We start from the raw sequence: 18,256 nt of genomic DNA, 5'->3' as shown, positions 1-18,256 counted from the left end.
GTGACTTTTAGCTGCCACCTGGACCTGCTGAATGTATGGGTGGCCATGACATCTTTCATCAGTCCATAGTAGCCCAGGGCACTGCACCGCCATCATGCATCCCTCTGTCTTTTTAAATTTTTCAAATGACTGAGTTTATTGGTCCTTAGTATCATTCTATCACTATGAAAATTTCTTCTACCCTTCAGCTTCCAATGTTACCCCCTGTTGTTTTTATTCTTTTAAATGTGGTAGACTGAGAAGAGAGGGAAGGCTTGGATTAAAAAATACAGTGGCATGTATTTAGAAAGGAGAACTTTTTCAACCAACAGAGTATCTCAAATTGTGCACACACACAATGGCTCTAAGAATGAGTAGCTGTAACAAGTAGAGATAATACAGGCTACCCCCTCAAGCCCCACAAAAGATGTTGAAATGATAACTGCAATCTTTATAGAGATGAACTCTTAAAAACTCCTTAAAAAAACTCTTAAAAAGACTGTCATTATTTAAAATCCTGGAAGAGTCTTTTTAAATAATTTTATAGGAGTAGATCCTCTTGGTTGATCTGAAAGGATAACAATGTTAAGGTTTCATGATGGCTTTAAAACATGCATTTTCTGAAGAACCTGAAAATGAATTTACCTTCTGCTTGAATCGTGGAAAATATCAGTCTGAACACCAAAATTATTAAAGGTAAAAGCATTTTCGAAGTTATGCAATGCAACAAATTACCCCACAAGGAACATTCCTTCATTATTTCTTACATTTTGCTGTTTGTGGTTTTCCTTAAACAGTTGCTATGTACGTAGTTCACCATAATCCTGGGGCACCTCTTAGTTTTCTCAAAATATTTCCAATATCAGTCATCTCCAGTGTAATGAATTCCCTTTGTCTTTTTTCTTACTTATATACTTTTAAGTGTTTTAAATTAGTTAACCCCTTCTTAAATTGTATCTGATTGGTTCAAAGAGAGAGGTCCTGAGTAACTTAGAAACAAATGGGCTCATGAACAGTTCTGAGACCTTTAGACAAGATACTTGCCATGAGACTAAAGCCCTGTCACAGCCCTGAGATGGAGGTCCCAACCAAGCTATGTCAGATTTCCCACCCACTGAAACCTTGAGATAAATATTAACTATGTGCTGTTTTAAGCCATTTAGTTTGTGCTAATTTATTACACATCAATGTGTAACTAAAACAGAGTCCTGAAATTATGGACAAAATTTTACAGCCATGACAACAACAGAAACTTACTGAGAAGGTTATATAAAATAATAAAGAAATTCAAACCAACAATTCAAATATGCATACATTTCGTGATGTCTTGGCTTGCTGAATCCACTTTTTTCTTAAGTCTAAACTAAAATTTGCTTGCTTTGGTACACCATCTTTCATAGATATTTCCTGAAGGACTTATCACATTGGAATCTGACCCACACTTTAGAAATAAATACTATTTTAAAGTCAACAGCAAGATTTTCATTATTGAAATTTTTCACATTGAAAATAAATAACATTATCTTTTTAATCTCATGAAGAATAATCTATACAGCACTACTTTGGCTCATCACCTAAATTCAAGCAACAAATTTAATGGTAATAGGTGTTCAACGAACGATTTTAAGGGCAAGAGACAAAGTAGATTAAAATAAGGTGATTCTCCAAAAACAGACTTAAGCTAAATAGATTGTCAAGTTTTAAAGCAGCAAGTTGGTTTCTGGTACTCTTCCTTTGTGAGAGAAACCAACACATTTGGTTTGTGGTGTGATACTTGTCCCATCTAAGTGTAAACAATGTGTATTTCTTCTAACTTGATAGAAGTTAGATAATAGTCTAACTTGTAACATATGTAATTAAGACACTTTTAACCATATTTAATTTGGACAAAAGTGGAAAATGAAGTTTCTAGTGGTTTTAAAGTAATATGCTTTGTTATACTTTATAGTTCTCTTAAGCCATTTCTGCATTTAATTAAACGCAAAATGCATAAAAGTTCACTTGAAAACAGATCTTGGTCACTTATTAAATTGTGGTCTATTTGACAAAAGGTTATATATGTAATCTTTCCTTAGACTTTCATTTGTGCCATCTTGTTCATCTTGAGATGATCAAATAATATATGGAAAGCAACTAGTGGACTACATTCACAAAAGATATTCATTTATAATAATTCATATATTTTTGTTACTAAAGACACTAAGTTCTTATCTTACAGATTCAACTCATAGAGACTTAAGACTCTAGGTTGTAGCTTAGAAAGAGGATAACTACCCCTTTCTAAACTCCAATAGTACTGAAACTGAAAGAGTTGTCTTTCTAATAAATTATACTGATGAATGTTTTGATCAAGGAATTTTAATCTTTATATTACAGTAGGAAGATAGAGTACTCAAAGGCTTTAACACAGTACTTAAAATAATGTCATTGTCCTAAGAGAATCTGTATTTAAGGGAAAAAAAGAGCTTTCAAACAACAAAAGATAAATTGAAACCACAGGAAAGTCTCCTAATTAAAATTGATGTTTTAGTATTTTTTAAATATTAAAAATGAAGCTCTGTTTTAAAATAGATTAACAAATTCTGCATTCATTGCTTACTTTACCTGCTTAGAGATAGTTGAGACATAGTACAAACTTAATTCTTTTGTTAATATGGTAAGTAAATAAAGCAAATGAACACACTATCAGAGAAAGACATGATTAAATTTATATATTTCTCTCAGAGGTAATTCCATGCTTATGCCTATAGGTAGCACACCTTAATCCTTGGGCTAAGTGTAATTAGAATGTAACAATGGAATGGGGCACTTTTTTGTCTTACAGATGACATAACTAAGGCTCAAGGAAAGGAAATAAATTTCTCAAATTGATAAAGTAGATGAATAGTTGAACTAGACTCCCGACATCCCAAGCCAATAGAATCTGTGGTTTTGTTTCTAAAACAAACAAAAACTTTTGGTTGTGCTTTTCTGCTACGCTCAGCATGACTCAGGCTCTCCATGGCCTTTAGACTGGCTTGTTCTGGACAAATTAGGCCATACATAGCCACCTCCATGGTTTCTCTGACTCTATGTAATCTAGTAATACTGGGAGGTAAACTGAGGCAGCAAAATTTGGAAATCTTGCGTTTCATTTTTTTTTCCTGTCATAATATGCTAATTTATTGAAGGACAAACATCTCAGAGTAATTCGTATCACTGTTCTCATCTCAAGAATAATTTCTTCCTCATAATTCTACATTAAAAATACATCTTTTTCAGTATCATTTGCAGCTAATTAACCAAAGACAACAGAGTAAGTGATTTGCCAAGTTACTTTAAATCGCTCTTGCGAAAAAACAGAATAATACTGATTGATCTGGCATAATAGAACAACCTATACCAAGAACTCACTGTTTCAAAATTAATAATAATTTGCAAAGCATTCTTTTCCCTTTATCCTACAATGTTGATTCCAATCAAACAAAAATGAGAATAAAAATATTTTTAGAATAAAATCTTGGTCTTCTTACCATCACCAAACAGCTACATATAATGAAGCTTGTCAGACATCAGAGAGACTTTTGTCCCCTGAAAAATCACAATCTAATATGTAATATAAAAAATGGTAATGTTTTTGACAAAAAATCTCATAAACCTGTGAGGTTTCAAAGAACTGTGCATTTATGATGCATGGCAAGACAAATGAAAACAAAATACTGAAAAGGTAAAATCTTAAAATAAGAGCAATAACAAAAATAAGCTGCCTATCCAGAAAATACTCTAACCCAGCATGGCTTATTGGCAATGAAAAGCAAGCTGTTTGTAGTATAATTGCACCATTCCATCTAAACCCAATTTAGTCTTATTATCTTGTCATTGCACCTTTCTCCTACAGAAATTCTAGCCACCTTGCTTCACACACTGAAAGAGTAAACAGGTGGCTGCTTCATCACTTGGAGCCTGTCATACTGCCTTGCTAATAGCTCTTGCCTCAAATGACCAGGCATAGCACTTCTGTGATGTGTGCAGAATCTTGCTGTGTTTATCAACAGGAGACATTAAGATGGCTTACAAATCTTCTCCAAGAGTGTGCAAGAAGCTTGATTGAAATAATACACCTTCAAAAGGCACTGGTAAAAAAAGGAAAACAGAGTACTTGCTATGACTATACCTTCCTCAGTTTTTCAAATGGAAAAGAATATCCATTTGATTTATGACCTGTTAGTCAGTTACAGCCAATTCTCTGTTCCTTTTATCAAAGAGAAACAATTTAAATCAACTGGAGCTGTACGTTTCAAGCTGATTGGAAATAGTCATACCCTTATTGATGTTGCCGATGCTGTTAATAGTGGACTTAAATCAGTATGCCTTTAATTTTAATTATACATATAGCTATTACCCTCTGAATTCAGTAGAGCAGGTAGGACAAGTCTGAATTTGTGACATAAAAACATATGTTTTGAAGATAACTGAAAATATTCATTTAATTTTTTATTTGACACATTGAATAAAAATTTATCTAGATTGTAATGGTAAGAGCGGAACACGTAGAACATGAGTCTTACTCTTCTTTGTTCTGACTGACCTCCTCAGTCTAGGAAGGTGAAGACTGTAAAACACAGTTAACAGCTGAATTTTGCACTGGACATGTCATCTTATACAGTGAAACTTGAAATTGTTCTAGGAAGTATCAGAATTAGAATGCTGGTCTTCCTCTGTAAATATTTAGTTAAAATCACTAGTTCGCAAACTCCATAAAGGCAGTGATCTTTATCTTATTCATGTTTGAACATCTGTGATTAATGGAGAACCTAGTATACCTGGTGGGTATTCAAAACATACTTGTTGAATGGATGAATATTGAATGAAAGCTACCAAATAACTGTTATGGATAATTTAATTAAATACAAGATCAGAAACATCCATAACATACTCAAATCTTGCCCCATTGTTTACAAAATACCTCTGATCAAACATGCTCTAGAGGCAAATTAATTTAGATTAGAATTTAACTTAGATTAAAATCTAGGATGATGATTCCAAGAATGTCAATTTTTAGATCTACTACCAATGTCAACTTAAGATAATTTTTTTTTATTTTTATACTTTTTTTGAAAAGATACTATATGCCTAGAATATTCAGTACTCATACTTGCTCAAAATTGTTTCTCTTCTGAAATATATTAAATATTTAATTCTGCTGTGTAAATATCACATAGTGACTGAATGCAAAAAGAAGTAACACAAACATTCTGACAGGATCTTATAGTGTACCTTGTTGCTGAAGGGCATAATAGCAAGCACATGAGGGCTAGTTGACCTGCCCGCATGCTGGGCCCAGGCTATTGGAAGTTCTTCATCCAGTCCCCTGTTACTGGAATGCACTCTGCACCATTTCCACAATGGGAGTTGTTCCAAGGACATAACTTTGAGATAGCATAAAGAAGTGGGCCTGAATGCCCATGGTCCCCTCCTGCTATCCTGCCTTCTCTCTCCCAGCCTGCATCTGTGATCTTAGGAGGAGTTCCCTTTGACTAGTTGGCTGAGGATGAAAAAACTCAGGCTTGGTTTATAGGTGTAGTTCTATGATATTGCAGGTACCATCCACAGGTGAACAGAGAGGGCACCACAGCTTTACTCCAGAACAGTCCTAAAGACAATCATGAAGTAAAATACAACCTGTGGACAGAATCTGGATCAGTATACCTACCTGGTTATTCACTTTGCCTGGAAGAAGAGAAGATTTATGATCTGACTGATTTGTGTGCTGAGGCTAATGACTTGGCTGAATAGTTAAGAATCTGAAGAAGTATGACAGGAATATTGGCGACAAGGAGGTCTAGGAAACTGGAATGAGGGTAGTCCAATCCAGACTGGCATAGAATGTGAAGATGTATGAATGATTTCCAACAAGTGACCTCAGCAGAAGAATATTTTATAAGGATGAGATGACTCATTCTGTTGGTATCAGTCAGTCTCTTTCCCCAGCCAGGGGTTGCTGAACAAAATGGTCATGGTGGCAGGGATGGAGGGTATGCACGGACTAAGTGACAAGGACTTCCACTCCCCCAGGCTGAACTGGATACAACCAATGCTAATATGGCTTCCTTTCCTGTTGTGATTAGACAGATGCCTAGTGGCAGATTGTTTACACTGGATCACTGCCATTATGGAAGGGGCAACATTTAGTTCTTTGTGGAGTAGATACTTGCTATAGATACCAATTTACCTTCCCTGACACTTCTGTCAAATTACCATTCATGAACTTATAAAATGCCTTCTTGAACACTGTGTATTTATTCAGCATTGCTTTTGACCATAGATCTCATTTCAAAGCAAAAGAAGTGTGTTAAATGATCTAAACTTATTAATTCTGTGAAACAATTACATTCTGAGTTTATACCAAAATGGCTTTATACAATTTGATGTTTCTTATTTTTTTATCAGCTATAAAATGAGCTAAAGAACATCATCTTCTAACAAGGCCTGTGCAAAAATTAAATAAAATGTTAAATATTGCACTTGGAAAAATTATTTATAAACTTTAAAATGAAATAAAGATTTAGCATTTAAAATTTATTTACTAATATTATTTGCTTATTATTTGATAGATATTATATTAAGCACTTCACATGTATCATCCATTTAATATTTCTAAGGCAATTATCTATGTGGGAACTAAGACTGAGGGTTTAAGAAATTGTCAAAAGTCTCACAGCTGGTGAATGATGGAATCAACTTTTAACCTCTGAAGTCTAAGTTTAGAGGTATAACTTTTAACACAGTATGCAAATATTTCCTTAAGATTTTATTTATTCATTTAAGAGGTGCAGAGAAAGAGAGCACAAGCAGGGGAGGGACAAAGGGAAATAATCTCAAGCAGACTCAGCACCAAGCATGGAGCCTAAGCTGGGTTTGGCTCATAACCCTGAGATCATGACCGGAGCCAAAATCAAGAGTTGGTCACTTAAACAGCTGAGCCACATAGGCACACCAACCTGCAAATATTTTCTAAGCATACTCTAGAACTTCATCCCTTTATGAAAGGAATTCATCATCATCAGATAAATTAATGTTACAAAATATCCAATTGAGAAAAAAATTCAAATTGTTCTTTGTTTTACTAAAAATGAACAATCATAATTTTAAAACATTGGTAAAAATTTAGAGCCCCATGAGAATAAATAACTGCAATGAAAAAGATGATTCATAAATTAAATGAAAAGGATACTTAAAGGAACATTTTAACTTTTTTTCAAATGTCAAATAATAAAGCAACCATAGCCATTTTCTTTTTCTACTTTGAAATTCTAGTGTGTATTGTCTAAACAACTTTTAAAAGCAGTATAAATGGTATTGAATTAATAGGATGTGAAGGAGGATATTTTAAATGGAGAGTAAAGGGGCAGAAATATATTTTAGACAATCACTGGTCACCTCAAAAAGAAGGGTATCCATGGAATAGTGTTTTAGTAATGAATAAGTGAATAACAGTTTTAGGAATGACTAAGATGTAACTATTTGGAAAACAAGGAATATTCACAGCTACTTCAATAAGTCTGACATTGAGAAAAACAGAAATTTCAGACTGTGCTAGAGGGGTAAGTGGAATTAAAGGAAGGATTTTATTTTTAGTTTTAAGATATAGCAATGTTTGTCTTCTGATGGAAATATAGAAATAGAACAGACATCAAAAAATTGGTGAAACTTGGATAGATAAGATGCAATTTCAGGAGTAAAGCCCTTAAGTGGGGTGAAGAAAGATGGAATCTAATGTAAAAGTGTAGAGGTTTTGCCTAAGATAGGAGCATATACATTCCATCCACAGTAACAAGAGAAATATGGATGAGAATGCAGGTTTGGTAGATATTGTCATACACAGACAAAAGTAATTTGTTTCTTACTGCTTCTGTTGGAGAAAAGTAAAAGCAAGATTATTAGATATAAATGATGGATGGGGAAGTTTGCTGAAGATTTTGGAGAGAATGAAGAAATAAATAGCCAGCTAAGACAAATGATTACTAACAAGTAATTGTTATGACCTGACTGAGGTTTGGGATCAAAATTAAAAGTTGACTTATCAGCATAATTGTGTTTTCTTTAAGTCTATTCTGCTACTTGGGCAAGCAGACAGAAATATGTTTTAATCTTGGTTAAGGTTTTTCCAGGAAAGTATTAGAAAATGAAAGAAAGGCAAAAAAGTGTGTGATAGAAATATACTGACACACTATGGAATCCAAGTTATATTAAAGAATATGAAGACATAACTGGTTATAGATGGTGATTAGGGTAAAATATTGATGGATTAGAAGTCCTCAATAAACAGCGATGTGGACTAACTAAAGTAAGGGAACTATAAAGAGTCCAAAAACAGATTTTGAAGATATTTCAGTAAAAGGCAATAATGTTGTTAAGAAATTAACAGGAATGGAATGTTATGTTGTGTAAGAAGGGAAAAACAATTGAAAAGGAAGAAGTGTAAACTGAAAGCTGAGTTTTGAAACTTCTACATAAATACTGAAGCATAGAAACTCCTTAAGTAGCGTAGAAAAACACCTTTAGGGTGAGGCTAATATCTTCAGGAAATGAGCAAGGGTCCGTGTTTTTGTAGATGCTGCCATCCTACAGATGAGCCAAAACATCTGCTGGAATGCACTGCAGAGGAGCAGCAGTTTATGAGAACAGAAAGAGGAGACAAATTCCATATGCAGTAAGCAAAGAGGAGCAATGGAGAACACAGGCCCACCTCCAGGTCTAGTGGTTCTTAAGTTGTACTGGAGGCAACCACATCTGAGAAGACTGGAGAGAAAGTTATTACCCACAGGAGACCTCCAGGTTTGAATTAGAGCAAGAAGGTAAAAGGAATATTTATAGTACTCTCCAGGAAAGAGAAAATAACTGAAAGGTATGAGATGCAGAAATAAGATGATGAATTGGTGACTTGGGCCTGCATAATGTATTTCAAATCCAAGTAGACCTGACCACTATGGAAGTGATAAAATTGGAAAAAGTGACCCAAAGAGGGGTGTGTGTGTGTGTGTGTGTGTGCGCGCGCGTGTGTGAGAGAGAGAATGTGAAGTCATTCTTAAGAGCTGTCTGGTACACAGACACAGACACACACACACAATCTCCAAAGTATTTTATTTTCTTGAAAAATGCTTCTTGTTATGGTTCGGGCTATTTTTATCACTAATACATTGGGTCATCAGTAGACAGACTCATAAAATAATTTGCATTTAGTAATATCTATCCATATTTTATGTATTTTCTCTTCATTTCATCTTCATTAATTATTAATTATTTAACTGAGGACTCATTCCTTAGATTCTTCATACCACAAACTGATAAATTTAGTTGGGCCATGTAGTGAAAAAAATATTGGATCAGTCAACTGGAATCCCAAAGAGACAATTCTTGATCTGCCATTATAACAATGTATAAATTGGGGAAATGCAATTGGCAATAATAGAATCTACCATCCATATATCAAAAGCTGGATGCTGCACTGAAATTTAAAAAACAAAACAAAACAAAAAAGAAAAAATGAAAGATGTGAAATACTATACAAATGACAAGTTATTATTATATATTCATTTATCTCTGTCTCTTCGATACATAAGAATTTAGGCCACAGTTGAGAAAGCTTACAAAGGATTCTCACTTTGTAAATATCATTCTTTTTTAAAATAAAAGGTTTGTTAGTTTTGATCTAACTTTAGAAAACAATCTTATGTTCTTAATCAGCTGTTTCCCCTTTGCTCCACTGAGTTCAGGAATTATATATTGTGACACACAGGTGCAGGGTAATTTTGAAAATCTGGCTCAGTTTTTAAATAGCATAATAATTCTTGTATTGTGTCATGACATTCATTTCAGGAGAACTGTTGTTTCTTCATCTGGCCAACTGGCCTCTTCTCAAACTGTTGGTTTTCCTCCAGTGTTATTCAAAATATAGTAAGTGGAAACATCCAAAGAGGACTTCTAAAAGACTAAAACGTAATATAATTCAAAAGCATCTCATTTTTTATATATCCATCACTAAGTATTGTCCATCACTAAGAAATCTGACAGATGAAATTTTGCATTTTTTCACCTTAAAGCACTTTTATACTCATACTAGCAATCATAACAGTTTAAAAGAAATTAAAAACCTGTTAACCATTATCCATTGTACTAGCGTTATTTTCTTCCTTAAGTTACTCAAAATGTTAACTTGCTGCATCAATGAATGCTGTAAATACCAGTTAAACTCAATTCAGTTAAAACATAATGAGAATGTACAGTGTGCAAATAGCACCTTCTGAACTCTCCTGAGCCTCCCTCTCTGCCTATTTATGGAGGTGGAACAATGAAACTGCTAGCCAAATGGTTGTTCCTGGAGCTTTAGTTTGTGCAAAGGCAAGAATGCTGGAATTACATCAAGATAATTAACAGAACCAAGGGTCACATTTATGTTAAAGTCTATTAGGAAAATCAAATACAAAGATCAAGTCCAAACAGCCAGATTCAGTATTTGAGGGGTGCAAGGTACAGAAAAATGAGTTTGGAGACTGGAAGATGTATAGGGACATGGAATCTGAGCCAGAGTTAGTTAATTGGAAATCATGCCCAGGGCAGTTTCCACCAACAGAGACTGGAGAATCCTGGTTCTGACAGGCTGGATGAAATGAACAGGATTGAACAAGTATTAGTTATAAAGTAAATCCAATCTTTTCTCTTTGGGACTTCACAATTTGGTAGGGGAAACAGGCAAAAAATAATCTAAAATGTCTTCATGTATGTATAGGAAAAAAATAATTAATTAGGATTGGGCCTCCTGCAAAATTTGAGGAAGGTGATGGGAACTGTGTCTGGTTCTTATATGATGAGAAGGCTTTTACTAGAATAAAGGCCATTCCTGTAAAGAATTAGTACATACAGAGTTAACAGCACTGAAGAAAAATGAGATTTAAGAATAAAGCAAAAATAGATCAAGATAGGAAGAATAGAAATAATCATCAGAAAATGGGTGAAAATACAGGAAGAATGGCTGGTTGCAAATGTTACAAATAACTGATATTCAGGAGTAAGAAATGTCCGATTCATTATATGACTAATTTCTCTGAGAGGTGGAGGAAGTTGTTAGACTAAGAACTGACTAGGTATATATACTGATTTGATAAAGACGCTTCATATTGTATCTGTTCGTTCATGCATTAATTTGTGTTGTTTCTAATTGCCTTTTCCAAATTTGTTCATTTCAATACTTAAATGTTAGGCAACTCCCTAAAATAGCCTTACGGTTCTGAGTGGGGGCTGGAGACGGAGAGGGAGAAGGAGGAGGAAAACAGGGGGAGGAGAGGCAAGGGGAAGGGAAAGAAGAAATCTTTGGTTTCTCCCCTAGCTACTTAGCCTTTCCTTCATAGAACTTCCAGCTACTTTTTTTTTTTTTATGTTTGAGAAACATAGATTTATTATTTTTTAGTTTCTTTTTTTAAGTTTTTTTTTTTTTTAAGATTTTATTTATTTATTTGACAGAGAGAGATCACAAGCAGGCAGAGAGGCAGGCAGAGAGAGAGGAAGAAGCAGGCTCCCTGCTGAGCAGAGAGCCCGATGCGGGGCTCAATCCCAGGACCCTGAGATCGTGATCTGAGCTGAAGGCAGCGGCTTAACCCACTGAGCCACCCAGACGCCCCTCTTTTTTTAAGTTTTTATATACACTCCAGTTAGTTAACACACAATGTAATATTAGTTTTTAGTGTACAATTTAGTAATTCAACAGTTGCATACAACACCCACTGCTCATCACAAGTGTGCTCCTTAATCCTATTTAACCCATCCCTCTGGTAACCCTCAGTTTGCTCTCTATCATTAAGAGTCTGTTTCTTGGTTTGCCTCCACTTCTCTTTTTATTTTCCCTTTATTCATTTGTTTAACTTACACATATGAGTGAAATTACACAGTACTTCTCTTTCTCTAACTTATTTCCTTTAGCATAATACTCTCTAGCCCCAGCCATGTCATTGCAAATAGCAGGATTCCATTCTCTTTTATGGCTATGTGCCATTGTATGTATATATGTATATGATTTCATCTTTATCTATTTGTCAGTGGATGGACACTTGGGGTGTTTTCGTACTTTGGCTATTATAGATAATGCTGCTATAAACATTGGTGTATCCGTTTGAATTAGTATTTTTGTATTCTTTGGGTAAATACCTGGTAGTACAATTGCTAGGTGATAGAGTACTTTTATTTTCAACTTTTTGAGGACCCTCCATACTGTTTTCCAGAGTGGCTGCACCAGTTTGCATTTCCAGGAACAGTGTCAGAGAGTTCCCCCTTCTTCACATCCTTGCCAACACCTATTGTTTTTTGTGTTGTTGATTTTAGCCACTCTGACAGATGTGACGAAATATCTCATTTTAATTTTGATTTGTATTTCCCTAAAGATCAGCGATGTTGAACATCATTTCATGTGTTTTGAGTGTTGAGCTTTATAAGTTCTTTATATATTTTGGATATTAACCCTTTATCAGGTATGTCATTCCCAAATATCTTCTCCCATTCTATTAGTTGCCTTTTACTTTTGTTGACTGCTGCCTTCACTGTGCAGAACCTTTTTAATTTAATGAGGTCCCAATGGTTTATTTTTGCTTTTGTTTCCCTTGCCTCAAGAGACATACCTAGAAAGAAGTTGCTCCAGCTAATGCCAAAGAGGTTACTGCCTGTTACTCCTCTAGGATTTTTATGATTTCAAGTCTCACATTTAGATCTTTAATTCATTTTGAATTTGTAAGTACTATGTTTTTGTTATTAATTCTTTAATGTGTATGTCTCCCACCAAATACATTCATGATGTATATTTGCTGGATATTGTGTTAATAAACTGTTGTTTTGGGAAAAAGGTGTGTCTACTTACTATAAGAGTATATTTTTAAATTAATGCCTTGGTTCCTCATTTTTAAAAAGATACTATAAAAATTAAAAAAAAAAGAAATTTTAAAACTCATAATATCATTTGCTGGGAAGGATGTGGAGCAACAGGAGCTCTCCATTGCTGGTAGGAATGCTAAATGGTAAGAGTTTTATAGGTTTTTACAAGACTATCTGTAGTCTTACCATATGAAACAGCAGTTGCATTACTAGATACTCAGCTAACTGATTCAAGAACATGTTAAACCTCCACAGGAAGGTTTATAGAGGATTTTTTCATAATTTCCTTAAGTAGGTAAATGAATAAACAAACTGTGGGACCTCTATAGAATGACATACTATTCAGATAAAAAGAAAGTTCCAAGGAAGTCACACACACACACACACACACAGACTCTTAAATGAATATTGTTAAGTGAAAGAAGCCAGGCTGAAAAGGCTACACACTGTATGATTCCTGTTACATGACGTCTGGGAAAAGGCAAAATTCTAGAGACAATTTAAAACAGAACAAATCATTTCTAGGAGTTCAGAAGGAAAGGAGGAGGGCTAAACAGGCCAAGCACAGGGAATACTGTTGGGTTGTGAAACTCCTCTGTATGATACTCTAACAATAGGTACATGACACTGTGTTTTTGAAAAAAACCTATAGATCTTGAGAACTTAATGTAAATCGGATCAAAAGTAAGGCTTTTCTGTGTGCAAGGCCTTCTCTGAGTACACACTTCTCCCTCCCACAAAGTCATCCCTGATCTCATTTCATTGATCCATGTTTGCCTAGTGAACCTATTATCCCTTGTACTTCTGCTGGGCACAACCTGTATCTGAGCGTCATTTTAGTTGCCAAGCTCCAGCATTTCTCCAGTTCTGCTCTGTAGCTTTGATACAATGCCTAACATTTAAAGGGATAATATTTATGAGATTTCTTTAGAACTTTTGTTGTTTTCTTTATCACCAAAGTATCTGATGGTAACCTGAAGAGTTTGTGAATCTTCTTCACAGCCAGACACAGACATGAGAATATACTTTGAATCTTGAGAGGCTGCCAATAGTCTTCATCCAGCCAGAATTATCCTTGCTTCTCTTCACTGAGAATACTCCAGAATAGAGGGAGACGGAATGGAATTATCAAGATTAAAGCAACCTACATTAATCTGCCCATGATAGAAAGCAATACCAAGAGCTACCAGAAATTTACACACACTGACTAGGAAATAGAAAGGAGAGGAATCAGAGTAATATGTGTGTGTGTGTGTGTGTGTGTGTGTGTATTTATATATTTATATACATAAATATATGTATGTGTGTATATACACATACATATATATACATATATATTATTTTATATTAATTTTATATATGTAATATATTTTTAATTTAGCCATTCTTTTTTCAACCATGAGAGAATGTCTACAATGCATAGAATGCAGGGACACCTGGGTGGCTCAATGAGTCAAATGGCCAACACCTGATTTTTAGCACAGGTCATGATCTCAGGGTCATGAGATAGAGTCCCACAGTGGGCTTTGTGCTCAACAGGGAGTCTGCTTAAGATTTTTTCTCTCTCCCCCTGCTCCTCCCCGCACTTTCATATACACTCTCTCTAAAATGAATAAATTAAATGCACAGACTACAGCTCCAAAAATATTTTCATCACTCTATTACTTTTTTTGAAATATTTATTGGGACCCTATACACCTTGGCATGATGGTACCTCCTGGGGTCACAAAGAGTAACTATAGTTTTCTCCTCAAACTCTCATGGAAACAGACAATAAGCAAAAACTAAAACACAAGTCAGCAGGGAACAGTATTGCTCTTTGTACCGGTGTTTGTATCTCGACCAGGAGCTGCAACCCCCACAGGCAACTTACTCAGTCATATTCCTCTAAACAAGGTAGATGGGGAGTGAAGCTCAGTCAGAAAACATTAAGAAAGTTGCCTAGAATGTAAAGCTAGTTTTGTGCTCAAGGCTAAGCTTCTTTGTGTTTGATAATTGTGTCGCTTTACCCAGGACAAAGAGAGCTAGCAAAACCAAAAATAGATATGTTTCACCATTGAAGCCAATGACTAAACTCACAAGCACGCCTGAAAGGACTGGGGATCTGAATAACAATCCTGGTGGCAAATGGGTCTACAGAAGTTGCACCCCCTAGCAGATGCTGTGGTAACACTAGGGGACAGACCACAGGAAGACCAATCTAAGTACAATGTCAGATGCCGCAAATATCCTCAAAGCATAGAGAAGCAGTAATAGAAAAAACTCTACACATCCAAATATTAAGTATTTATATTACAGTAATCTTGTTCTGGCAATAGAAAAAACCCAGGAAAATCCCTTTAGCCAAGTAAAGATGGCAGTCAGCAGAAAGTAGGGACAGGTGAGCAGGCTGGGATACCTGCTCACCCGGCGGACATCTAGTTTGCTCCTGCTCATGGGGCTATTTTCCATTCGAACATGAAGCCAGTTTACCTTTAAATTTGTACAAATATAAGCATGAGTAAAACACTGGAAGCACAAGTAAAATTCTACAGGTCAGGTCAGAAACTGTAAGGAAAAGGAAAGCAGTACAGTATATGTTGAGACATGTTCTGACATATTTCGTATGCACCAAGTATCAGAATATAGGCAGTGTGGGTAGGCTATGTGTTATTAGACCATGTCTAGTACTTCTCTTCTTTACTCAACCTGTCTCAAAAGAGTATCAATTCAGGGGCACCTGGTGGGGCTCAGTCTGTTGGGCATTTGCCTTCAGCTCAAGTCTTGATCCTGGGGTCTTGGGATCAAGGCCTCACATCTGGCTCCCTGCTCAGTGGGAGTGTGCTTCTCCCTCTGCCTGCCACTCCCCCCACTCATGGTAACTCTCTCTTTCTCTCTTTTTCTGTCAAATAAATTTTAAAAAATCTTCAAAAAAAAAAGCATTATCCAAAAAAAAGCATTATCAATTCAGACATGTTGCTTATCAATAAAGTATGTTAAACTAAAACAAATATGGGAGTCAAAGATATATACCAAAGACAATAGAGAGATGTTTGAAATGCATCTGGAGATATTTTTTAAATAAAATATTCACTATTCTTTGTGGGGTGTTTTAAGGATGAGAATAGCCACCCTCAAATGAATTTCCATTACTCTTCTTATGACTGCCTTTCTCCCTGCTTTCATTTATATGTACCTTTCTGGGTTTCAAACAGCATTGACAGTGTATGATACTTTGAAATCATGTAGACTTAGCTTTGCACGATGGTGAAGTGAAAGCACAGACGGCAACACCTGACACTGGGAAACCTAAGTTAGTAATGAATGATCTCTCTTGCACAGTAATCACTTTTCCATTTCTGGCTAACACAGTGTAATTCTGGGAATTCTCACTTCTATGTTTCACTCTCTATCTCTGTTTAAGTTAATGCTTCTACATGGGCTTCAAAACAAAGGACTGGGAAGCCAAAAAATCACAGGAAACAGTAATGTCTGTCAGGTTTGTAGGGTTTAGGGGAATGAGGAATGGATTCAGAGGTAAGGAAAGGCAGAGGTTGAGAAACCAAGGATCTACAACACCCATTCCTGTTTCAATAATTTCTTTTTTTATTTCCCCTCTCTTTTGTCTTTTGGGCTTCTCTCTGATATTGTTTTGGACAGGTCCAACTATGAAAACAGTATAGTGATGAAAAATCAGTGGAAAACCTTGGATACAATTTTCTGATGCACTGGGATGTGTTCCTTTTGATTCCTTGGAAACTGTGCTTTAGAATTTTCTAAGTGTATTCAAATGATGAGAATGATTTGTGGGTTTTTTTTTAAAGATTTTATTTATTTATTTGACAGAGATCACAAGTAGGCAGAGATGAGGGCGGCGGGGAGGAAGGGGGAAGCAGGATCCCTGCTGAGCAGAGAGCCTGATGTGGGCGATCTCAGGGTCCTGGGATCATGATCTGAGTCGAAGGCAGAGGCTTTTAAACCCACTGAGCCACCCAGGCCCCCAAGAATGATCTGTGTTTTAACATGAAGCCAAAAACTACCTGCATTCAGGTGGTTAGGGATCAGGATTCAGTGAGGAAAGAAGAGTGAATGTATTAGCAATCCATCTCTATCTGAGTGCTACTATGAGTAATATAACATTACATGGGTTCCATTCTAAATATTTATTATTAAAGAATTTAGATATTGAGTAACCAGAACAACTTTAGATCTAGTTGTTTATCATCCTAAGTGACTCTGAACTTTGCCATACTCCTCGAGAACCCAGTCCGGGAAATCCTCTACTAGGTTATCTGTGTGGATGCATTTAGTCCTAGAACTCTATGATTTTCATAATGCACAGGTATATACTCAAGAATTCCTGGCATTTTAACATTACATTTAGATATAATTTAATGCAACAATATATGCACAACACACTTTTAAGTGTTAAAGTTCCTTTAAACATAATAGATGACAATGAGTTTCATGATTCTCACTAAGACCATAATATAAGTCCTTGCATGACAGGAAATTAGAACTCAAAAATGCTGTGAAGATTTATTAGGAAAATAAAATGAGTTACTTCAGTCCTAAACTTTAGTGACCAGGTTCTGCTCTTCCAAGCAAATAGAGTGTGAATCCTTCTAAATGTAATATTTGTCCTAGCGCCAAAGTCAGAGACCTAGTCTCATCTTCCACCTGCTTTGCCTATACTGATTCAAGCTCCCTTTCTGAAGGCAATGTGATTTACTTTACTAATTTTCACTACCCTTTCTCACCCTTTGTTCTGACGAAACAGCAGAGAATGTGATAGTTCTCTAGGCCCTAGTGCTGTGAAACATTTTAGAACATTTAGCCAAGCCCCACCCTCCCTTGTATGGTTCACATATCTATCCTTTCTCTGGGACTGCAGAGTTCACAAAAGTATGTGACACCAGCTCTCATCCTGATCAGGAGTCATGGACCCCTCACCTAAAAAAGTAAGCTTTAGAAAACCTAATTTATATTGTTTTTTCCTCTGAATGATGCTCATTAAAGGAACAACATACATTTACTACGGTTGTTTAAGTAAATATGGTGGAAGGATATGTCCAAATGTAGTTTAACTACTGAATCTTGACCTGTGTTCAGAGTGTTGCTCCCCTTCCCACACCAGGAAATTAAAAAAAAAAAAAATGATATTGTTCTAGAGGAAAGTGGCTTCATAAAGCCTAATATTGAAGAAAACAACTTGTAATAGAAATGTAGAAAAATGAATTTTTTTCATTAATTTACTCACAATGACTTTTTGAAAAGTAATGGTCTTACTTGAATTTAGGTAGAGCAATATTTTCCTTTTTCAGAGGTCACTTCTCTGGCAATCTCAACATTCTGGGGAATAGTCTAGATGCAAAAAGCAAAAGTAAAAGTCCTATGAGCA

General features: G+C 35.5%; 1 protein-coding gene across 4 annotated transcripts in view; it reads right to left on the bottom strand.

Annotated features, from left to right (window-relative positions):
• The window catches only part of SNTG1 (syntrophin gamma 1), an 890,620-nt gene that overhangs the window by 602,776 nt on the left and 269,588 nt on the right, over nucleotides 1–18,256 (bottom strand). For 3 of the 4 annotated variants that reach the window (XM_032841184.1, XM_032841181.1, XM_032841185.1), the window contains one exon: nucleotides 18,145–18,219. The exons of the other annotated variant lie outside the window; for it this stretch is intronic. The gene's annotated coding sequence lies outside the window, so the exon portion shown is untranslated. The remainder of the gene's footprint in view (nucleotides 1–18,144; nucleotides 18,220–18,256) is intronic. 4 annotated transcript variants of the gene reach the window in all.

Source organism: Lontra canadensis, unplaced genomic scaffold, assembly GCF_010015895.1.
Source record: "Lontra canadensis isolate GAN:19392208 unplaced genomic scaffold, GSC_riverotter_1.0 scaffold121, whole genome shotgun sequence".
Classification (NCBI taxonomy): domain Eukaryota; kingdom Metazoa; phylum Chordata; class Mammalia; order Carnivora; family Mustelidae; genus Lontra; species Lontra canadensis.
Note: the sequence above shows the minus strand (reverse complement) of the source record. Positions and strands in the feature narration are given on the sequence as shown.